The sequence below is a fragment of the Pteronotus mesoamericanus genome, unplaced genomic scaffold (assembly GCF_021234165.1).
Source record: "Pteronotus mesoamericanus isolate MK-2021 breed Mesoamerican mustached bat unplaced genomic scaffold, CSHL_Meso_final contig_2, whole genome shotgun sequence".
NCBI classification, from domain to species: domain Eukaryota; kingdom Metazoa; phylum Chordata; class Mammalia; order Chiroptera; family Mormoopidae; genus Pteronotus; species Pteronotus mesoamericanus.
In genome coordinates, this window is record NW_026555084.1 from 16,820,458 (window position 1) to 16,846,509 (window position 26,052).

The 26,052-nt window shown below is 35.9% G+C and overlaps 1 protein-coding gene across 1 annotated transcript in view; it reads right to left on the reverse strand.

The window, feature by feature from the left end:
* Positions 1-26,052, reverse strand: part of SPINK5 (serine peptidase inhibitor Kazal type 5) — a 205,664-nt gene that overhangs the window by 81,150 nt on the left and 98,462 nt on the right. Inside the window, exon 2 of the mRNA XM_054568601.1 lies at positions 3,360-3,470. The gene's annotated coding sequence lies outside the window, so the exon portion shown is untranslated. The remainder of the gene's footprint in view (positions 1-3,359; positions 3,471-26,052) is intronic.

Sequence of the window (26,052 nt, forward strand, 5' to 3'; positions counted from 1 at the left end):
AAACACACTCAACCCTCTTGGGTATATACTCTTTGAGAGTTCAGTACCCAAAGTACTAGGTGTATAGTTATGAAAAGTCACAAAATTATCATTGTCTTTGAACGGAAATGAGCCTTGGTATATTTTAGTATATTCAAATATCTTCACTTTATCAATAAGGCCCGATGATGGGAAGCCATTGACTTGAAGACCAATAGCTACAGGGTAGCAAGGCCAGAGCTCATTCCGCATCCTAACTCCCAGTCCCCTGTGCTTTTCCCACACCACAGCTTTGCAAACACCCACTCACTGCGCACTTGAAACCTATACAATTTTATTTACCAATGTCACCCCAATAAATTTAATTTAAAAAGGAAAAATAAAATTGAGCACTTCTTTCATCATCAAAAAAGCTAGATTCTAGGAAAATTGCCCTCTCTGGGCCTTAGTTGTCACATCTGTGAAATGAGGAAGTAGGATTAGCTGATTCTTCATTTCTCCCCTAACTTTTAAGATGTAGTGTTATGGGAAGAGAACATCAATCAGGGAATCTGTCCACTACCTTAAAAAAAGGTAGAGGAGAGTCCCAGTGGCTACAAGGAGCCTTCCCTGTCCACTTGGCTTTTTCCTGTGACCTTAACAGATTGACTTGATAACCTATTGGACACATTATTTTAATGCTTAAATTGTGAAGGTTTTTGTTGTTGTTGTTTCAATAGCTATGTATCTAACAGAATAAAGTCAATGCATTCACTTTTCTTTACACAACGCATGATAGGATTCTTAAAGACAGTGAATACTTCTGATAAGGGAAACTTCATTTTTTATTCTCCCAACATTTGAAAAGTTTAAACACCTTGAATGTGTTTACACTTATGAATGTCCCTTGGTCCATGCAGAATAGTTCCTGTCATCAATGTTGGTCCCAGACATTATAAAACACTTGCACCTTAATTACTACATTTGATGCCTCCAACCATCTCAAGTCCTGCAAAGTGTTGTTTGATCTACATTCCTATAACGCTTTACAAGCACAGAAGTATGGTGAGTGAAAAACATGGGCTTTAAAATTAGACATACCAAGTTCTGGGTCCTGGATCTACCATTACCAGTCATGAAAGCATCAGAAAATTCCTTAAAACTTCTGAGCTTTGGTGGAAATTAAACTATTTCGCAGTTATTATGAAAATTAATTAGATAATATTTGAAAATTTCTAGGATTTAGTAGGTACTCAATAAATGGTAACTATTATTGGTTCCATTAAAAATTAAGATATATAGATTTTGAAGAAAAATATAAAACTCTCTTTGTTCACAGATGACATGATATAGACTTCATAAGAATCAATAATAAAGCTCCTGGAACTAATAAGCAATGAAATATGGAATTAAAATGAAAAACATAATACCATTTACATTAACACCCACAAAAATAAAATACTTAGGTGTATATATAACAAAATATGTACACAACTTATACGAGGAAAATCTACAAAAAAACTATGATGAATGAAATCACAGAATTAAATAAGTAAAAAGATAGACCATGTCAATGGATAGAAAAAAATATTATCAAGTTGTGAGTTTTTTTCAACTTGATCTATAGATTCAGCGCAACCCCAATCCAAATCCTAGTCAGTTATTTTGTGGATATCAAAAAACTGATTCTTAAGTTTACATGAAGAGGCAAATAACCCAGAATAGCCAATGTATGGAGAAGGAGTAAAACAAAGTTGGAGGAGTGATGTTACCTGATTTCAAGACTTACAGTAATCAAGGCAATGTGGCACTGGCAAAAGAAGAGATAAATAATCAATGGAGCAGAAATCCCAGATATAGACCCCCATAAAGAGAATCAAATGATCTTTGACAAAGGAGTAAAGGCAATACAGAGGGCCAAAGATAGTCTTTTAAATAAATGGTATTACAACAACTGAACAGGCACAAGCAAAAAATAAAAAAATAAAAATCTAGACACTGACTTGACTCACTTCACAAAGTCACAAAAAGTAACTCAAAATGGATCATAGACCTAAAGGTAAAATGCAAAACTATAAAGCCCTAGAAGATAACACAGTAGGAAAACTATATGACTTTGGGTACTGTGATGACTTTTTAGATACAACACAAAAGGCATGATCTAAGAAAGAAATAACCAGTAATCTGGAGTTCCAGTAATCTGGAGTTCATTAAAATTAAAAACCTCTCCTCTGGGAGGAAAAAAAAAAAAAAAACAAAAACCAAAGAAACCCACTGTCAAGGGAGTGAGAAGACAGAACACAGACCAGGAGAAATATTTGCAAATGCTATCTGATAAAGAACAAAGAACTCTTTAAAAGTCAACAATCAGAAAATAACTTGATTTAAAAAGAGCTTAAGGGCCAAATACCTTAACAGATACCTCACCAAAGAATATACACAGATGGCAAATAAGCATTTGAAAAGATGCACCACATCATATTTCATCTGAAAAATTCAAATTAAAACAACAATGAAACACCATTACATTCCCATAGAGAGGACAAAAACCAGAACACTGTCAGCCCCAAATGCTGGTAAGAATGTGGTGCAACAGAAACTCTCATTCATTGCTGGTGAGAATGAAGAACAGCACAGCCACTTCAGAAAACAGTTTGGCAGGTTTTTACAAAACTAATCTTATTATACAATCCAGCACTATCACTCTCGGATATTTACCCAAAGGAGTTGAAAACTTATTTCCACAAAAAAACCTGCACACAGCAGCAGCTTTATTCATAAAATTGCCAAAACTTGGAGGCAACCAAGATGACCTTCAGTAGGTGAACGGGCCAATAAATCATGGTACATCCAGACAATGGAACATTATTCAGTGTAAAAAGAAGTGAGCTACGGAGTCATAAATAGATGTGGAGGAAAATTTAATGCACATTTCTAAATGAAAGAAGCCAACATGAAAAGGCTAGATACTGTGAGATTCTAATTACATGCCATTCTCAAAAGACAAAACTATGAAGACAGTCAAAAGATCAGTGGTTGCCGGGAGGCAGGGGATGAGATTAGGTCAAATAATCAGAGCACGGGGGATTTTTAGGGCAGTGAATATAATTTGTGTAATACCATAATGATGAATACGTGTTATTAACCATTTGTGCAAGCTCATAGGAGGTACAACACAAACAGTGAACCATAATGTAAACTATGGAATTTGGGTGATTATTATGTAGGTTCATCAACTGTAACAAATGTACCAGTCTGGTGGAAGATGTTAATAATGGGAAAGGCTATGTGTGTGGATGTTGGCGGGGGGTATATGAGAAATCCCTTTTTGCTGTGTACCTAAAACTACTCTAAAAATAAAGTCTTAACTTAGTTTAAAAAAAAATTAAAATCAATCTTACCTTGTGATTTCCATCCACAAAAATCTTCTGATGACTCCTCCCAGCCACAGAATCAAGAGGGTCTTACTCATCTCTGCTTTTCAAAGTCCACGTAATATGGCTATGGCTTACCTGTTGGAATATATGTATGCCTATGAGTCCTTTGACCTTGATGACATCCTGGCTTATAAATGTCTTCTTATTCCTCCATTGTAGAAAGAGTAAGGATTTTAAAGCCAAAACGAACTGAGTTTGAACTCAGGCTCTGCCATTTCATACGTTTGGGATCTTAGGGATTTCACTTCATCTAGGTCCCTCTCCTAGATTTGTGACTGGCTGACTCCTATACAGGGCTCAACTTGAATATTTGTTTCAGCTAGGTCTTTCTTTACAACCAAATCTAGAGCAGACCTTCCATCTATTGCATCCCCAATTCCAGTCATTTTCATAATAAGATGTATTTTATTTTCCGTGTAGAACACCCACTGCCTGGAATTCTCTTGCTATTAAACTGTTACTTCTCTACTTGTTGTCTTTCCCATTAGAATATATGCTCCATAGAGTGGAGACCTCATCTGAGAATGAACTCTGCATTCTTTCTCAGATTTTATTCCGTGAAAAAGTATTTAATGATTATTGTTATTGTTATTATCAGTAACATCATTATTATTATTTATTGCCTGGCTTGAAAATTTCCCCTTGGTTTTCCCTATTTCAGAGCAAAAATAAGAGTATTCCTTTACATAGATCTTATAAACCATAAATATAACAACTTCCACTTACTTATTTGTATACTTCCATTTAAAAAGTAATCAAGTCATTAATTTGGTGCTGAAGATTTGTATTTTTTCCCAAATCTTCTAATAATATCATATTTCCAGTCCTTCATTTTATAATCTATAATGTTTATTTGAATTATCATTAAAATCTGTGTCAGTCATTTAAGTACCACATCATTATGCGGATTTGTAACTAAGAGCTAACATTTGTTGACTTCCTATTCTGTGCCAGGCACTATCAAAATGTTCTTATGTTAGCCCATCTCCGTAACAACTAACAACCCATTTTACAGATCAGAAAGCCGAAGAGCAGAGACAGTAACTTGTTTGATATTTCACAGATAGTGTTAATGACGACACTGGGATTCAAACACAACTCATCTGACCCAGCCCTTTTCTTCCTTTGCACATTATACTGCTTTCACACATGAGGAAATATCTCTCGAAGAGTTTGAGGAATTTGAGAGTAAATGGCACAACAAGACTTCGACGAAAAACACAGACTTTAAATCATTAACTATTTTGTTTTTTCCAAAGGGATTTAGTTACCACTAAAGTCAGATAATGAAGTGTTTTATGACTAATGAAGTTGTTAGAACCCGTTTGCCATCCCTCAGACCACTGCTTGTTCTTCTCAGTGAACCGCCCCACTCCATTCACTGTTGAAAGCTTCCCTTCACATGGGACTGATTAAACATTCAGTGCTCACTGCTATTCACTACTCACTGCTTCTACCCACCTTCGTCCCAGCAAATGCAAACAAACAGGACTGGCAGAGAAAGGCAACCTCAGTGAGGCACTGCAGTTGCAGGGCCACTGGATGACACACTGCTGAGAAGACGCAACAGCAGGAACGGCTATACGTGATGAAGCGCTGCCCGTATTCCGGGCACTCTGAGTACTCTGCATGCATTATCTTGTTTGGTTCTTCATAACAACGCTGTGAGGTAGCTATCATCCTCTCCACTCCCAGGTCAGCCTTGGAGAGTTTAAGACTGACTTGCCCAAGGTCCCACATGTAGATGTGAAGCCCAAGGTCACATAGGAGATTTGAATGTGCGTTTTCCTAATACCATGAACTCCTCAAACACCACACGCATGGTGTGGTGCTTTTCACTAGTCCTATTTCAAGACTGTTTATCAATGGCTTTTTAAATTGTAATGTGGGCAACCTGAGTTAGTAATTCATGAAGGAAGAAGGCCGCCTATGAGAGGCAGACATCAGTGAGGGCATCTGGAGACAGAACGCAGGCTTGTCGCTTACAAAGCACAGGTGCATAAAATTGTTTCCGGCCCAGACATACAATGTCAATGCTCTCACTGGATTACACATTCAAAATTGCCTTTCCCAATATTGTCATGGTATCATGGCAACTGATACAGGTCAGAATTCCTGCATTTTCATTCTTGCAAATTAGTGGAAAGAGTGTCTCACTTATTGTCACAACTCAAAAGTCCTTCAGAGTTCATCTGGCCCAACCCCTTTCATTGCATAGACTGAGAAACTGAAGTCCTACTGACATTAAAATGTAAGGTAGCAACTTGAATAAATCTCAAAGATATTGTGTGGAGTAAAGGAAGCCAGACACGAGAGACTACATGGCCACCATGTAATGCTTGAATACAAATAAATAAAGCGAAGTAAGCCTATTAAAAAGAAAATAAAACCACATACCTGCCTCTATTTTAAGATACATGTCAGACTCTCATCTTTTATGGAATAACACCTAGAGGCTATTTTGTGGTACATCTAGGATTGCAGATATAGAAAACTGCTCTGTGGAACAGGAAATTTACTCAAGATCCCGGGAAAAAACAAAAGCTAGGTTTGGATTTTACATTTCATGTTATATTGTCTTAGAAATAATTGGTATTACATAAATACATTTCTATTGTACTAATCATATAAATAGTACCATACAGAGAGCATAGTAGAAAGAGTATTGAGTTTGAATCCAGAAAATTTGTATTCAGAAATCAACTTCACTATTATTTGTATAAATTACAATGTCTGGCACGTGGTAGCCATTCAATTTACTTCTAAGAATATATGTATATTAAAGGATGATTGAATAAAATATGATAAATTGTTCAGCCTTTCTTAACTTAGGAACAATATAAAAAATGTTTTATAGATTCTAAAACATTAATTTTCAAAATATGTTCTATAGAAGACTAAATATTTATAAAAAGCTAGAAAAAAAGCTTTTTAGGGTAAAATGTGGCTTGCCAATCTCGGTTTAAACAAATTAAATAACCTTAATTGACTGCACAACCTCTTTCAAGTGCTAATATACATGTGAAATTCCTAGAAAGAAAACTAAAATATACAGCATTTTCTAAAATAATTTAACCACTAAATTCTCATTGGATTGGAGTATTTCTTAACTCACAAAACAAATGTTTCACGGAAAAGAAGGGTCATGTGTTCTTTAAGGAAAAATGCCTAACTTTGTCAATGACACCTCAAATAAAAATAAATGAGAAGAGATGAGATTTCACTTTTACTAAACACCAAACCCAAATTTAAACATTATTTATTATATTAATAATTTTAAAAGATGTTATATGCTAAAGCATAAATAGTTAAATATATTTGGGGGTTTATTACATATGAAGAAATGAAACATATAACCACAATAATACAAATGATTAGAGGAAGAAAATTAAAATATACTATAAGGTTATTACATAATAAATACTTGGCACAATATTTAATCATAGACTGCAAAAATATTAAAATGTATATTCTAAACACTGAAGTAAAACTTAAAGAGTTTTAAAAGAGGTATAACTAATTAGCAAAGTTGGAATTAAAACAGAGTAACAGAAAACTACTCAATCCCAAAACAGTAGAGATAGGGGAATAACAGGACAAAAAACAAAGGATAAAAAACATAAAATATATAGTAAGATGGTATATCCAAATCCAATATTATTAATACATTAAATGTAACTGGTCTAAATATCCCAATTAAAAGGTAGAGATATTCATATTGAATAAAAAGTAAAAACCCAACAATGTAGCATCTACAGCAAATTTCACTTTAAATATAAAACCACAGATTAAGTGTAAAAGGATGGGGAAATATGTACTGTATAAATATCAATCAAAAGGAAGCCACTGTGGTTATAGTAATATCAGGCAAAGTAGATTTCAGAACCAGAAAAGAAGGGTACTGCATTAAGAAAAAGGAACTAAATTATGAAGATTATATAACATTAAGTATTTGTGCACCCAACAACAGAGTATCACATACATGAAGCAAACATTGATAGAGCCTAAGGTGAAATAGACAAATCACAATTAAACTTGAAGATCTAAACAGTCTTGTCTTAGTAATAGCTAGGATAAGCAAATGAAAATCACAATGAATGTAAACGACATTGACATTACCACCAACTTGGCCTAACTAAGCTAAAAAACACTGCCCAGCAAGAGAAGAGTTCACATTTCCTTTCAAATGCACATGGAGCATTCACCAAGATAGATCATATTATTAGCTGTAAAACAAATCTCAACAAATTCAAAAGCACTTGAATCATGCCAAGGGTTTTTCTCGAACCACAAAAATTAAATTAGTAATCTCTGAAGGGCAGAATTTGATTTCCTACAGTTTTTCAAGGCACATACCCAACAGTCTCTCAATCAAAAGTCCAGGAATGCTGTAACAGAATCTAAACATAGACTGAGTTTTACGCAAACTGCTTATTCCCAAAGAACTTTGTCCCTGATTGGATCGCTGTGGTCTGGCTCTCATCCTATTCATGTAAAAGGAAAAAAAAAAAAAAAAAATGTAGGGGTTGGACAGCTCCAGTAGAAAATACTACCATCTGGAAAGAGGCCTTATGATTATATTATACACTGTGTCCAAAATACTATGAAAATATTAGACAAGCAAAGTGGCAAGAAAAATATATAATTAATGATTAAGAGTAGAAACATGCAAAAGAAGCAGATGCAAAAAAGATCCAGATATTGTGATTAACAAACAATTTAGTTAACTGTGATTAATAAATTCAGATACGAACAAAAACATGAACAAAATAGATGACAATATGAGGAATTTAACCAAAAACCAGAAGCTTTAAAAGTAATCAAGTGGAAATTTTAGAATTGAAGAAAAGAATGTATGAGATTATCAAACGGGTAGACAAAATCAAATAAAGAATTATTAACCCTGGCTGGTGTGGCTCAGCAGACTGAGTGCCGGTCTGTGAACCACGAGGATGATGGTTTGATTCCCAGTCAGGGCACATGCCTGGGTTGCGGGTCAGGTCCCCAGTTGGGGGTGTATGAGAGGCAACTGATCGATGTATCTCTCACACATTGCTGTTTCTCTCTTCCTCTCTTTCCCTCTTCCTTCCCCTCTCTCTAAAAATAAATAAATAAAATCTTTTAAAAGAAAGAAATATTAAACTGGAAGACAAGACTATAGGAGACTTCTAAAAATTCTGAAAAAAGAATGTCTAAAAAACTAGAGATATCATATTTGATAGTGAAATACTAGCATTTGTCCCCTGAGATCAGAAAGTGAAAAGGGATAAGAGCTATCACCACTTCTATTCATCATTCTAAATAAGTGGTAGACAAAATTCAGAAGAAGTTTACAATATTTGGAAAAGAGTATGTAAATCCATCTTTCTTCCACAGATGACATGATTGTGGACATAAAGCATTAAATATAAGATAAAATAAACTATCATTAATCAAGTTAATTTAGCAAGGTCCTGGGTTCAAGGTCAATATACAAAAGCCAATGGTATTTCTATATAGTCACAAGAAATAGTTGGAAAATAAAATAGAATAACACCATTTATAACATAGTATATATATTTATATTCAAAGTACATAGAATAGCCAGAACAATATTAAAGAACGAGTAAATTTGGGGGATTTAAACTGTAAGACTCTAAGTAAGACCTTCTAGGCAGCTACAGTAATTAAGATAATATAAATTTGGTATAAGGATAGAAACACAGACGAAGAGAAAGGAAGTGTGAAACCAAAAATAGATTATACTTTTATGAACTTTAAGAAAAAGAGAAACAGCCCAGTTAATAAATGGGCACAAGACTTGGATAACACTTTAAAAAATATATTCAAGAGGCCAATATGCATATCAAAAGGTAAAAGTATAGTAATTAATTGGATAAATGCAAATTAAAATTACAATGAGATATCTCTACACACCCACCAGAAGAGCTAAAATTAAGAGGACTGACAATGTCAAGTATTGCGGAGGATACTGAGCAACTTGAACTCTTATTCATCCCCAGCAGGAGTATGAATTGGTTCAGCCATTTAGAAAACTATTTAGCATCACTTCCTGAAGCCAAACATTTGCCTATCCCATGACACATCCATGAAACTTCTAGTATAATGTCAAGAGAAATGCACTGAGTATGTACACTAAAAGATATGTACAAAAATCTGGATTATCAACTTTGTTTATAACATCCCCAAATCAGAGAAGTTCAAATATTAATCAATAGTAGAGTCATAGATTCATATAATGTAATACTACTCAGAAATAAATAGTAACATCCATCCATTCAAATAAATACTTAAAAAACGTTATACTGAGTAAAAAGAAGCCAGAAAACAAAAAAATACACATATTATATGAATCTGTTTGTATTATGTTCAAGAATAGGTAATGCTAATATATTCATCAAACTATTCACTTATGATACGCATACCTTATTGCATGCAAGTTATAAATCAAAATATTTAAATATAAACAAAATAATAGATAATAACACAAAACTCAACCAACTAGAAAAAAGAACTCTAAGTAATACATTGGTCAAATAAGAAATTCACAAAGAAGTAGAAAATGTGTGAACTGAGCAAAAAAAAGATTCCTGCTTAGAAATTAAGGTAATAAGGGAAAAAGGAAATTTATAGCCTTGAACAAATAGCCGCGGGGATGTAAAGTACCACATAGGAAATGGAGAAGCCAAAGAACTTCTACGTATGACCCATGGACGTGAACAAAGGTGTGGGGACTACCTGACGGAGAGGGGGTTGCTGGACGGAGGGGGACAAGGGGGAAATTGGGACCATTTTGATAGCAGAGTCAATATAATACAATTTTTAAAAAGACAAGAAATCAACAATCTAAGCTTTAATCCCAAGAAGCCTGAAAAAGAATAGAAAATAAATTCTAAGGACACTAAAAGGAAAGAATAATAAAGAGGAGAAATAAGTGAAACAGAAAACTCCCTAGTAAAACTGATCAAGGAAAAAAGGGTAAAATGCCACTAATTATCAATATCAGAAATCAAAAAGAGCTAATTACAAAATATTTTATGAATGGTGAAAATATATAACGAAGAACTACATACTACCAAATTTATAATTTTATGAAATAAAAAATTCTTATGAAAACACAATCTTTGAAATGTGACAGAGGAACAATTTTTTAAAAAACTGAATTGTCTCACATGTATTAAGAATATAAAATCTGTTATTTGGAAAGGTCCACAAAGAAATAGGAAACAACCCCTAACTCTGTCCTAACTTTGTTTAAGAAGCCAGAATATCATTAATTCCAAAACAGACAGACATTTCAAGTAAAAAAATTAGCAATCAATCTCTTACATGAACATAGATACACAAACCCTTAACATGTTAAGAGTTTGTGTATGTATAGGGAGAGAGAGGAAGAGAGATTGAGAGACTGTGAGAGAGAGAGAGAGAGAGAGAGAGAAGCACATCAAAACTCAATGGGTTTTCTCAAACTATGCAAGAGTAGAGTAATATTCAAAAAACAAATCAATATTATTGCAATAATAGCAAAGAAAAGAAATAAAGCCATGTGATCAGATAACAGAAACAGCCTTTCACAAAATTCAATACATGTTAAAAAAAAAAAAAAAAAAAGGTCAGCAAACTAGAATCTCACAAAGAATATGGGAAGGAAAGTGAAGTGCCGTAATTGTCAATGGTGAAATACTAAAACTTTCACTTACAGTAGAAAATGAAGCAAAGATTTCTGTTAATACCATTTGTATTCATCACTGTACTGGTGGTGCTAGTCGATGTGACAAGGCAAGAAGAGGAAGTAAGAGAGGTAAGTGTTACAAAGGAAGAGATAAAACTGTGCTAATTCATGGACAACCCAAATGTATGCACAAAAACCCAAAAGAATTTGTAAATTATATATTAGAATAAATATGCAGAATTAGCAAGATTGCTATATACAAGGTCATTAGGAAACCGTCACTCTGTAAACCAGCAATAAACAAACAAAATTTAAGTATGATGCCATTTACAATACCATCAGAAACACTAAAATTTTAGAAATAAATATAATGAAAGATGTGCAAAACCTCTACACTGAAAACAATGGAACATATCTGGAAAAAAAGGCAAACTGAAATAAATGGAGAAATACATGTTCATGTATTAAAAGACTCAATATTATAAATTTTCAAATCTCCCACATTTAATATATAACTTTAACTCAATAACAATCAAAATGTTAGCAAGAAAATTTGTAGAAAATGAAAAGTAGAATTTATATTCCATATGAAGCCACAATGGGCCCAGAGGAGCTGGGGCGATCTCAAGTAAGAACAAAGCTAGCAGACTAATATGACCAAAGGCAAACACCTATTTTAAAGATAAAATAAGAAGACAGCATACTGTTGGTGCAGGAGTAGACAGAATGACCAATGGAACAAAAAATCCAGAAATAGATCCAAATACAGACAATAAACTGCTTTATGAAAAAGGCAACATTGAACAGTAATGCCTTATTGGGAAAGATAAGGTCTTTTCAAAAAAAGGGTGCTGAATCAGATATGAAAGCAGGAATGAACACACACACACACACACACACACACACATACACACACACAACATTTCGTGTCACAGACGAAAAACCACTTCAAATTGGAGATTAAAATGTGAAAGGTAAAACAATAAAGCTTTTAAGAAAACAGGAAACTTTCCTTTTGACATTAAAGTTTATTTTTTTAAAAAATTGCTAACCATATTTTTTAGAAAAGATAAATGGGAGTGTATTAAAATTAAAAACTTCACACCACTTAAACACCTTTAGGGCCTGGCAAAGGCAACTGACATGGTGTCAAAATATTTACAACACATTTATTCAACAATTCATGAATAAATTATAAATCAATAAGAAAAAAATACAGGCAACACAATTTTTAAAATAGTCACAAACATGTGTCACAAAAGAAGATACTGAGATGACCAAAAAACATGAGAATGTGCTAATATAATTAGTCACAAGAAACATGCAAAGTAAAATTACAATGGGTTACAATTTCACACCTACCAGAGTTTCTAAAATAAATGAGGCAAAAAATGTAGTGATGATGGGCATATGGAACAACCAGAATTCTTAAATACTGTGAATGTAAATTAATATAAGCACTTTGAAAAATTATTTGGTCATGCCTGAATAGGTGTATACCCTTTGACCTAATAATTCCACTCTTAATTACCAACAGAAATGTATACACCTGTCACCAAAATACATGTACCAGAATGTCTACAGGAACATTACTCCTAATCTCCAAAACACAGCAACTCCCCAAGTGTCCATTAGCTATAGAATGGATCTGGTATATTCCCACAATGGCACGCTGTATTGCAATGAAATCAAACAATGTATAAACATAAGCACCAATTTAGATGCCATCAATAAGACATTGAACAAAAGGTGAAACACAAAAGAAAGATACTATATAATTTCATTTTTATAAAATTCATGAAAAGGCAAAACAATTCGAGAGTGGTAGCCCTTGATAAAGGCAGTTACTGGAAGAGAGTATGAAGAAATACTGGTTAAACAAGTATATTTAGTTTGGGGGAACATCATTAAAAGTCTGTTATATGCACATTGTGTATATTTTAATAGAACCATAACAACTTTTAAAAGCCAACATCAGTGAAGATAAATAGATTCTAACCTTGGAAGGGGGAAGAGTGACCTGATGTAAGGGATCCTGGGATAACTCTTACAGTGGTTGACTGAATCAAAGATTTAATTTTTCTTTTAGAACATAATAATTTTGTTTTAATTTAAAATATAAAAATAAGAAAAATAGAAAGTTGAGACATATAAAACATTGTTAACAAGTTGGACTTACAATCAAATTAAGAAAATAATAAAAGTAATAATGGGTACTACCTATAATTACTGTAGTTTATGTGAATAAAACAATGTTCCAACTCTTAAACTTCAGGGTCTCTTCAATGTCAACCTTCTAGCTCAGTAATTTCTACCATAAAATTCTTGATGGGCTTTATCGGATCTATGGGTTTAGAAGTACAATTGCTATAGGATTATCACAAGAAACTCAATCATCCAAACTTCTAATTGACTCTAAGTTCAACACAAATCACCAGTGTCTACCCCCAAAAAGTCCACATGACCTTGGACTTCACAGTAGCACGTCATTGGAACAAAGGAGGTGATACCCACACTGTGCTCCAATCCATTGAATAGAACATGACTAAAGTGCTGTGTTCAGCTGTAGATTCTATGCTTCAGAGATATGGTTAATGAAATAAGGCAGATTTAGAGGAGGGCTATTTCTACAAAAAGAGCCTGAAAACTATGTCCTGTAAACTAAGGTGAAAAAAGTGGCATTGCACCCAGGAAGAGTTCCTGAAAGTACTAAAAGGCTGTCTAGGGAAAGCGGATCCTGATTCCTTTAGTGTATGTGGCCACAGAATGCGAACTGGGACCCATGGGTAGAAATTATGGGGAGACCATGTTAGTTCATTACAAGGAAAAGCAAACAATCCAAGATGGACCAACCTACCTCAAAAGGTAATATACTGCCTACCTCTGCAAGGATATTGAGGATGGGATATTAGCAGTAAATAGAAAGTTGCGATGGATGATACCAGAAATCTTCTTCTTGCAACTCAGAGACTCCCTATTTCTTTAAAAGGATGACATTCTTGGAGACGAGGTTTGACTTTGGAAGACCTAAGTTCTCGCACTGGTCACCTTTACTTACTAGGAGAAGCAACCCTGAATAAGTCATGTGGCTTCTTTTATCAGTCAGTCAATTGAAAATAATTCCAGCTTTCTCATGTTGGAGTGAAGAGAAAAGTGTGCTTATGGAAACCTTTGTAAACTACCATACATAGATTTGTTATTGCTCTTATCACTTGAGGAATTTTACTTGTATCAGGAAGAAGACAGAAACACTAGATAACAGGAGATATATTTAGAGCTATCAAAAATATCTGAGTGGGAAGGAAACAGCTGGGACTCTCAAGTGGAATGTGGGTGGGAATTCTCCTGAGATGTTATCTGAAGGAGGGAAGAACTGAACAAACTCGATAGGAAGGAAGCTCAGTTGAGGTATCACCAAGAGTAGAGAAGTTCTTGGGAATCTGAAAACTCTATATCTTAGACACATAGCCAACTTGGCCATGGGTAACAGAAGAATCAGTTAAACCATTGGGGCCAGCACATTTAGGGAGCATAAAGGTAAAGGGAATACTTTTAAATGAAGGGATATCCTAAGCCAACAGAGAATGAGTTACTCAATATGGTCAAGATTTCTGAATGATTGAAAAATTACCCTTTATATGGCTCCTCCATGTCTGGGGGAAAATATTCTAAACACACATTTTCCCCTTCTTGAAAAAAAAATAATCCATATAGTTTAATCTAACTTTGACAACTATATAAAACAGTTATAACCTCTGTATTTTAGTAAGGTATGTGGAGTTTTTTGCCCTGCATTATTTTATCCCTCAACTTAAGTGTATTTGAGTGTTCCTGTAAGTTTTCTCTGTGGAATTTACTACCGTAGGAACCTACACAACAAAGCCACACCCTAGCCCTCATCATTACATGGAATTCTTTCAGTCCCAAATGCAAAACTTAAAAGTCTTCTTTCTGATCAAGATCATCTTCTTTCCCTCTTTCCCATTTTCTAACTTTTCCACTAAACTTGCCCCTCACATTCACCACATGCAAGGTTCCTTCTTCCCTTCCTCTGGCTAAAAATTCCTTTTCAGCTTTGCTCTCTCTTTATTCCAACCTAAATCCAATGCTCAAATATCAGGTACTATCTCATCTTCACTACCACATACTTCCACCACTTCTCTTTGCAAAATTCCAGATCTAACTGACAAAGGCCAGCTATTTTCAAGTGGGGTATAGCTTATATTTAAGAAACCAAGCTTGGATTCGGCCACATATATTTGGAATTCCAGTGCTTCCACCTACTCCTTCTATGATTTGAGGACATTTAACTTCTTTGTGTCTCAGTTCTGTAGGCACGGCCTATTCACTGAGAATGTCCCCAGTAGAGTGCCTGACAAAAATCAGGAGCAAAGGGGTATTTATGGAATGAAAATTAACATTACCTTCCTTAATTAATTTCAATTTACTATTCTTTCTTTCCACTTAATAACACATCTGTGACTTCAGCTGACCTACCCTTTTTCCATTTGGCCACAGGGGAAAGATGACTACAATTCCCCATGCCTGATCTCCCACTCCGTCTCTGTATTGCATGCACTCCCACATCTTCAGTGCCCTGCCTTATCAAATATCCTTATAGTATTGTCACCATGACAGGATGTTTTTCCTTTAACCCACAGACATCTCTTATCTTTCTCTTGTAACTTGCTCCCCCCAATTTTCCCTGCCTCTCATCTTGCCAAGCTCCTTTAAAGGGCAGTGTGTGTTGGGTGGGGGAGGAGGCAGAGGAGGGTAAAGGAGGAATAAAGTGGTGACGGAAGGAGACTTGACTTTGGGTGGTGAACACACAGTATAATATACAGATGATGGAGTATAGAATTGTACACCTGAAACCTATATAATTTTATTAACCAATGTCACCCTGATGAATTCAATAAAAATGTAAAAAGAGAAAAAAAGGCAGTGTTTACTTACAGCTTCTACCTCCTGTCTCTCATTCATTCTCTAACAATTTTACTGAAAATTATTAAGCATTCGCTATTTAAAAAAAAATTTAGTATAATTTCTCATCAAAAGTTGACATGATTACTACATTTTTCTCTGAACTGTCTCTGCTTTTTATTTCATTGGTACTACTCTCTTCAAATATGCTTGTATCATACAGAATGTTCTTTCTATATCTCATTTACTTGACTTCCTTGCCTTCACAGCCTACCTCTTAAATGTGATGTGTTACTATTTAATTTTTGACCTATTAAGTTTCAGCTATATGAGTTTAACTCCAAATATTTATCTCCAATCTCAATCTCTCTCTTGACCCAAACTTCTAACTCTCTCAATCATTATTACTCACAAATCCAAAGCCAAACTCAGTATTTTGTTCTCACACCCAAGTCTCCTCTGCTTTTGTTTCTTGCCATTATAGCTTCCCCACCCCCAGCAAGAAACCTACAAGTGATTTTTAACATCTTATCAATTCTATTCATAAAATCCCAAATTTATGTCTGTATTAGCTTCATTATCAATGCTTCCACACTTGCTTCCTTGCTTTTATTCATTCAAAATGTAATTCTTGACTTTCCCCACCCAAACCTGACCCTCACCTGCAGACTGTCCCTATTACAGTAAATTATACCACCGTTCCCCCAATTGATGATGCCAGAAACCTAGGAATGGGCCTTGATTTTTCCGTTTCTCTCAACTGTCATATGCAATCCAGCATCTGTTCTTAAAGATCCACCTTCTGATCAGCCGCCTCAACTGCCACCCTTGGGCCAGGCCCCCGAGGTTTCTCACCTAACTTTTGATATCTTAAGTAGTTGTAGTACTTTCATTCGTAACCCGTAACCCCCTTTCAAATGATTCTTTGCACACAGCAAGATTGCTTTATTTAAAAAAATAATAATAATAAATACATAGAATACACCCACACTGCCAAGTACTATTTAAGTGCTTTGCATGTATTAACTTCATCTTTACAATGACTCTATGTGGTCCAAGGCTCAGAGAGGTAAAGCAGATTAAGGCCAAAGATCTAAATAAAATCAGGTCATGTGTTTTCTTCCTTAGCAACCATCCAACAGATCTGTGTTTCATTTATAATGAAAAACAATTACTGTGGCCAATGGCCTGTGTAATCTCATCTTTGCCAAGCTCTTCGTCTCCCTGATGTGCTCCTGTCACGGTTCGCTTGGCTCTGACTGCATTACTTTTCTCTCTGTTTCTCAGATATCACAAACTTTTTCCTAAAGCAGGGATTTTATTCCTGTTGGTTTCTTTGCCTGGGAAGTTATTCTACCTGATTCTTCCTAGGACTTCCTTCTTACCTCAACCTGCATGTTCCAAATTAAATGCCACTGTTTTCCCTGAAAAAATTTACCTAAAGTAAAGGCCTTCATTATTTTCTATGAAAGCACCACCCGGATTTCTGTCATGGCATTTATCGTATCTGTAGCTATTTTGTTAATTTATTATTTACACATCTGTTGCTAACATCCCAAAACATTATAAATTCTACAAAGTCAGGAACCGTGCCTTTCTGCCCAGCACTGTAGCTCCACACTTGATACAGTTCCCAGGACAAGGGATATGCTCAATGGTAATTGTTTTATCATTTATTTAATAATTCACATTTTAAAAATCTACGTTAGTTCCAGCTATGTTCTGAGTGCTTGAAATACAAAAAATAACCAATGTGATTTGTGAGAGTGTACAGTCTTATACAGAAGCAGACAAACTAATAATTACAAAACCAAGAAGGCAATTATGGGAAGAGAACAATTCAGTCTTTTTAGAGAAGACAAGGAAGGCTTCAATATATTTGATCATATGCCACTTCTTCAGATGAGTGATAGATACATGAGTCTTCATTTTATATTTTTTTCTATGTAAGCCTGTTTTATGTATATAGTCTTAGTATTACCGTTCCCATAATTAATATTAGATATACTGTGGTGATCACATCATAAAGGTATATAAATATCAATACCAAGTGTATGTTGTACACTTGAAACTAATATAACATAGTATATCAACTATATTTTACTACAAATTAAATTTTAAAAGTATGTAGTAAATGCTTAAATTTATACCGTGTATTATTTTACATAATTATATATATATATATATATATATATTTTGGTTTATACTTTAGTTCTCACCATTCCTTTTGCCTGAAATGGCCTTGTTTTTCCACCTGGTGGACTCTTCCCCTTTTAAAAGGACTGTGGGGTTTCAGAGCGGGGCACTAAATTCAGGCAGGGTAACCGAGGAAGGCCACACAGTGGAAGTGACATTTGAACTAGGCTTTAAGTTTTGAGAAGTGGAAATGGAGTCAAAAAAGGATTCTGAGCAGAGGAAAAAGCTTGAACTAAAACATGGACAATTCAAGTTTAAGGATCCCAGTGTTGCGAAAGAGAGGCATAATGGCAAAAAGAGGGTGGTGTGAGAATTTAGAGAAATAATGAGACCTTTCGAATATTCTAAGACAGCCATTGAAGATTTGCACCAGACACACACACACACACACACACATGCGCGCGCGCACTCTGAAAAAAGAACCATGAAAGCAGAACAAAGGATCAACTGAAATGGAGAAAAGGCTATGGGGAATGATACAGTTATCCAGGATAAGACAGTAGCTTGACCAAATTAATCAGGCTCCTTTTTAGTTCTCCCTGGTCTTCGATATTATTAGATTATTAAATATGGCTTAGTTACCAAAACCCAAAGCTGTTCATTAACTAGCGACAAAACATATCCACTTACTAATAACATGAGAAAAGTATAGGGATTTTAAAGGCATTATCTCTAAATTTCTTAAAATTAAGTACCCTATCTTAAGAAATTAACCACAATATTCTTCTATTAGCTAAAGATAGTCTCTGAAATGAAATTAGTCAGGAATGCATTAACTCAGGTCAATAGGAGGCTGAATCAGCAATCAGGTTATACTACTGTGTACCTTTTTATTTGCTGGAAGAAACAAGCTCTGCTTCTCAAGATGCTTAAACAACTTTCCAGAAGTTACCACTTGTTTCCATAGCTGGCCTCAGAATTGGAAGGGTCAAAGACATTCAAAGCTGGAAGCAATATTAGAGATTAACAAGTTTAACCTCTTCATTTTACTGATGAAGAGACTGAAGCCTATAGGCCTATAGGGGAAGTGGTATTTACCGAGGTCACAGGACAAGTTATCCCATTCATTCGTTAAGGTACATATTTATTGAAGTCTTATTTGTACTAAGTACTGGGTTGGTATCTAAGCCAGGAATAAATTCTAGGTGTCCAGTCTCCCACCTTTGGGCTCTTGTGCTACAAGATGTGCCGCCAATCACTTAATAGCAAAGTAATTCACCAGGGACAAATTTCAGTTCATATTCCTATAACTGAGGTTCATGGTCCGCCAGTATTGGAGTCCTGAGCCTTAACTAGCTGGACCTACTAAATCAGAATTTCTTAAAGAAGGGTTATAAAAACTGTATCTTGACAAGTTCCCCCAGTAATTCTCATTAATATAAAATTTTAAAAGTACAGTCCTACATGGATGGAAAAGAAAAAGTAAGGATTTATAATTTTAACTGAATTTAGAGAGGAAAGCAGCCATAACCAGTCAACATAGTCCCAGAAGTAGAAAAGAAACTGATTCTCTATTGTAGATTTATATCTCAGAATCTTACCAACTGATTAACCATTTACCTAGAAGTATACTTCACCATTTATAAGCATTCTCATATATAACATCACATTCAATAAAAAACAAAGCACTGAAATATACTGGCAAAATTATCTTCTCCTTTTTCCTATCAGGAGAATATAGCCCCAGAAGGTTAAGTAACTTGCATGAGGTCACACTCCTAAGGAGCAAGCTCAAAATGCCTTTTAACTTCATCAAAACTTCCTCATCTGTCAAAGAAACTGTACTTGATGAAATTTAAAATTCTCTTTATGATGCATGAAAAATGGAACATGGGTTCATCAGTGCTAATCAATGTGGTTTAATTCATTGAAGAGTCAAAATCAATGTGATCTTTGAGGAAGCAGAGGGACAATGAAGTTCAGACATCTCAGACTGAGACACTGAAACTGCCTTAGAGAAGAGTTATCACGTGACAACTCAATCTTTGGTGCCTCAGGAGCTTACTCCCTTGACTGCTATCTACCTATGCAAATGCTTTTCCCAACAGACGGTTCCTTGCAGGTGTGTGCATGAAGTCATAGGTCTACTTCAAACATTGCCAACTGTCCTCTTTCTCCTGGGAAGAAACTTGTCCACATTCCTTCTGCTAATGCTAATGCCATCTTACATAAGTTTAGTGCTACGTAGTTTTTAAAAGTTCTTCAAAGACTTTTCATGAAATCCCAGCTGGTTTCGGGTTGCTATGTTCTACTACTAGCTGTCAAGGCCTCCGGGCTTCTCATTTGGATTCATCCCAGCCTAGTGCTCCAGGACCCCTCAAGATGTCAATGCCGCTAACTTGACTTTTCCTTGGCCCCTGGTCCTATTTACATGAATAAAGTCCTAGCCCCTTAAAGTTTCCCCCTATCTTCCCACCATCCTAGAACATTAGGTGGAGTCCAGCAACGTGCTGATAAGATTCCCTGATGCTATCACTTGACTAGATGCCCAAGTAATGTCCTCTCAACTTCCTGCCATAATGCTAAGCATCCTCTACGAGAAACCACTCCCCCAAATTTAATACGGAACTCCTCTAATGCTAAAAGCTTAATGATAACAGCAATACAGTTTACTATGTCCAGGAGATTGTTAAGGGATTTACATATACTATCCCACAATAGTACTATAGAAAAAATATTACTACTTTCATTTTACAGATAAGGGAACTGAGGCTCAAGGAGACTAAACCCTTATTTCAAGTTACATTGTTAATAAGGGGAAGATCTGAAATCAAGTCTATTAAACTTTAAAAGCCATGCTGTTAACTAGTCAGCTAGACAGTCTGCCTTAATCGCCATGGCCTTCTATTCAGTAATGCACTGTGTTGGCTGGCCTACAATTCCTAGCTGTGCCATCTGCAGCTGATCTCTGCCGATTACTGTCCCATCCCAGTGGGTGGATGGAGTTCCAGGTTCCAGTCATTAAAATCCCACTGAACATAACCAGGCTACTCTTGGAATTATATGACATGTCATCTATTTGATCCTCCCAAAAGCTCTGTGAAATTGACACTATATAAATCATAAGTCCCACTGTCTCGATGAGGGCGGCTGAGGCACAGATAATTTACCTTTAATAGTCTGGGTTTAAAATAGTCAGCTAGCAAGTTGCAAAACCATGACCAGACTCAGGTTCCCTGGTTCAAACACCAAAGCACTATACATTAAGTTTCCCTCGAATCCATTTAAGTTAGTGAGGAGTATGGAAAACAATACGCACAGAGTCCAATTCATCACAACATTGAAGTGCATAGCAATTCAGTTCTGTATGATTGCTTGAGGGTAAAATGTTATCACCTCGTCACCCTAGTCACCACCTCTATTAACCTGTATGATAGAACAGTATTCCATTCAGTGTATGAAGCAATCACATTCAATGATCCAGAACTTATAACCCAGTAGTTTTGAATGAAATTATAATTCATGGAAGGAAAGGAGCAAGAATGAAGTAACAGTGAAATAAGGATTCATGGGTGGATCTGGACATAACTCAGAAAAGATTTTGTTAATGGGATTAAGAGTTCACCGTAGTAAAATAAATTTTCCTCCAAGGGTAGCTTAGGTTTCCCAAACCAGTTTTGGCTGAGCTATATCAACAAATTTCCCCAGAGAAGCAGGAACAATCAATGCCATTGAAAAGAGCTCAAGGACTCAATAAATATGAAGGCTTCTATCTAATTCTGCCATTTTTTATTGAAAGAAAACTGTTAGGAGACAAGGAAGCTCCAGAAGCCACTCATTCTCTGCCCTTGCTTAGAGACACAATCACCTCCACTCAGCTCGTCAGAACCTCTGAGTAGGAAGGACCTCCAGGGTCATCTCTTGTAACTCCCTCACATTACAGGTGACACAATTGATGCACAGAAAGAATAAGTGACTTGCTCAAGGTCACCCAGTGAGTCACTGTCAAAGCTGGGGCAATCCGCACCCAGTGTAGTGTTCCCTCCTCTCAGGAGTCATGCAACTTAAGTTTTTCTGGGTATCATTTCTATTTATTTTATTTTATTTCATTTTATTTTATTTTATTATCTTTTTATTTTATTTTATTAGCATGGCATGAACCTGATCACATATGAGCCACAAGAACTGAAAGCAAGATACTAGGATAGTTGTTGTGTTTTTCAGTCCTGTGAACATTTTGGGGGTACTGAGAGGGAGAGTGAAAAATTGATCCAGCTCTTTGGCTACGGGAACTATATGTTTATTTTCTTTCTTCATCAAAGGTAGGGTTAGTCCTTAAATTAAAAGTGGGTTAGATTAAATCACTTTAAGATGCCTGGAAACATTTGAGACTCTGATCCCGGATAGAGAGCGGGATGAACCCTAGACTCTGAGTTGAGAAATATCCATTGAAATTCCAACTCAAACCCTGACAACCTTAGAAAAATCAGCTAATCTCTCTGAACTTCAGTTTCTTTATTTATTCACATGAAAAGACTAATTAACAATCCCTATCTACACCTCAGGCTTATGAGGAGAATATGAGATAGTGTATTTAGCAATAGTTTATATTCTCTATTATTAGTATTATTAACATTAGTCTATAATTTTAAAACCTCCAGGTACTATATTGTATGTATATACACACGTGTATACATGTATGATGCCTCTATCTGTATATCTATACATTCATACATATTTTGGCTTTCGTTCTCTGTGCCCAATTTGATTTAGCGCTTATCATGGCACCACTCATCTAAGGTGTACCATACCTGCCCTAATTTTACTTCCCATGAAGTCATCTCCTTCCCCTTCCTCCTGTGCGCATCTGCCAAGGTTCACACACCCGACATTCCTGCCATCGCACCTCCCAGGCCTGTGGGTGTTGAGGCTTAGTGTTCTATTTCAGTATTCTGTTTGGTGATTTAAATTTCAAGTTGCCTTTAAAAAATAGGTCTTCTTTTTGTTTATTTTTCCCAGGGCTGCCAGGATTTTCTCTAAGGAAATGTGTTTACATATTTTCCTTATATGTAAACACCAACCCTGGATGCAACACCTATGAATTAGAAGTCTTTGAATGGAGGTTGTGGTCATTTAATGGGTCTATAATTCCCAAGTGAGGCAGGATAAATCAGCTCTAATCATGTGGACATGTACAATGTTTAGCATGAACTAGGAGTTCAAGGTTTGATGAAGTGACATGTTCATGCTGAAGTATTGGCATTGAAAAGTAAATGGAAAAACTGGCCAACTTTGAAAAGGGGAAAACTCCTCAAGTTACTACTTGGAAAGCTGTGGCAAAGAAACAACCTGGAGGTAGGTGGGAGATAGGGCGCATAGCAAATGAATAAAGTATTAGTGTTAGCAACAAAATCACCTTTTCCATGCGGAATGTGCTTTTTTTTATTTACAAAGCTCCTTCAGTTGCTGCATCTTGTTTTCTCTTCACCGCACTGCTAAGGGAGACAAGTCAGTTACGTATTTTTCTCATCTTATAAACAGGCATCTAAAGTTTGCTAAGGTGAGTATCTCACGTGCTGTTACCTGGATAGGGACTGGCTATCCAGGTAACTAGTTACTAGTTAAGGTTACTAGTTAAGAACATTTTCTGAAACTTAAATTTTATTTCCCAGGACTGAGTATCAATTGGTTTGTTACTCTTTGAGGTTTTCGGAGAACCCTGTTTGGAAATCACCCGATCGTTTTTAGGGTTCCACAAGCCAGAAGCTGTATCTTCTTTTGCACTGTCTGGCCGCAATACCAACGGTGCCTATGGACTCCTTAGCAGCTGGCAAAACCTCGGGCCCTGCTCACTTACGTCCCTTCACGGGGAACCACTGTTTACAGTGTGCAGAGAGGCCTACTTGAAAGGAGCCTGTCTTAATGACAAGAACTTACTTGGAAAGGGACTCATTATTTCCACAACAGGAAGTCGAGAGGGAGAGCAGGCTTCCAGTCACAGTTTATGCCCCCCTGCGGCAGGAGGCCAACGGGCTGCAGTACTGCCTGGCTTTGAGCCCGAGGAGGAGAGCGCATGTCTTCTTCAGGTCTCCTCGAAGGAGGGAGATGCCTGTTCCAGAAGCCCATGGGGGACACTCCATTGACTGCCACGTGGTTCGGGTCATTCTGGCTCATTGCTGGCAAAGGGAATTGCATGTGCCTCACTCACATCGGTCAGGCCCAGAGGGTCCGGTCAGCTTCCTAGAAGCAAAGGGCTATCGGAGAAGAGGGACTGAGAACAAAATCAGCCTTCCGCTAGGAGGAGGGTAGGGTGCTGAGTAGGGAAACGCTATACTCACTGGAGGCCAATACACAGGCATATCTACAGAGTGGGAAGAGGACCCACGTGAAAGAATTCTCCAGTGGAAGTCCTAAGATTAGATTATAGAATCTTCTTGATAAATTTATTTGAAATAGAAGCCAATAACTGACATTTTAGAGTGACAATACAATAAACACATTTCCATGGTTTTTACCTTGAGTCACAGAAAATGATCATTTGTAAAAGGATGTAAGAATTGTAACAGCATATTATTTTCAGTAATTTATTCGATAAACAATCACTGAGCACGTGCTACATGCTGGGTAGCCTTCTAGACATGAATAGTGTCCACATAAATTCCTCAATGTGTGTGTGTTGGGGGAGGGTGGAAAGACATGTACAAATTACTATAATGCAACATTTTTCTTCCTATCCTGTACTAAATAGAATGGGAGGATGTTCTCACACACTAGATCAAGGCTAAGGAATGACTACATATATGATGAGAAATAATGAATAAATATAATGAATTTCATACATACGTTCATCTTAGGAGCAGTAGAATGGAGAATCTTTATGGTTGACCCTGTTATATAGAAGTGACTTTAGCACCCTAAGCATTATGGATGTTATATTCCAATTGAAAAATGGAATTGCATAAAGACATAGATAGATAGATAGACAGACAGATAGATAAACAGATAGACAGATAGACAGACAGATAGACAGCATGGCTAGTTTCCCAAGTGTAGCTCTAACAAGACCAGTGGGGCTGACAGTTCACTAATGGCAAGCATATTTGCTAGCGACATGACAGAGAACTCTCTGTAAAGAATACTCTGATCATTTTAAGATGAAACCCAAAGCTTAGATAGTAAAAAATTAATAGTAACAAATATGACCCCTTGCATTAAGTACTTAAACACTTTATAAGTACAATCTTATTTAATCCTCAGAAAGCCCCTGAGGTAGATATTTTATTTATTATTATTTTTATTATTATTATTACAATTTTACAGATGAGGAAACTGAAACTCAGGAGATGAAGCAATTTGCTCCAGGTGTATAATTAATAAGCCCAGACTCTTTTGTCTCTAATACCTGTACTTTTAATGATTCAACCAGTGTTTTTCAAAATGTGGTTCATGCTCTATCTACATCAAAATCACCTGAGATGCTTGTTTAAAATGCACACTACACTCTTGCCCTGATTGGTGTGGCTCAGTTGGTTGGGTCCTGCACTGCCAAGTGAAGGGTTGACAGTTCGATTCATGATCAAGGGACATGCCTGGGCTGTGGGTTCAGTCCCTGGTCAGGGCGCGTATGAGAGGCAACTGGTTGGTATTTCTCTCATATTGATATTTCTCTCTTTTTTTCCCTCCCTCCCCCTCTCTCTAAAAATAAATTAATACAATCTTTAAAAAAATAAAAAATAATTTTTAAAACTCTTTAAGCTCCATCCAAACCCACTAAATCAATATCTCTGAGATGGAGTCAAGAATTGTGCATTTTATATTGTGTTTTGCCTACTGCCTATTAACACATTACTAAGCTACTCTACCTTCTGACATTTAAGACACCATTATAGGGAAAAGATGAAACTTCTACTGACAAGCACACATGAA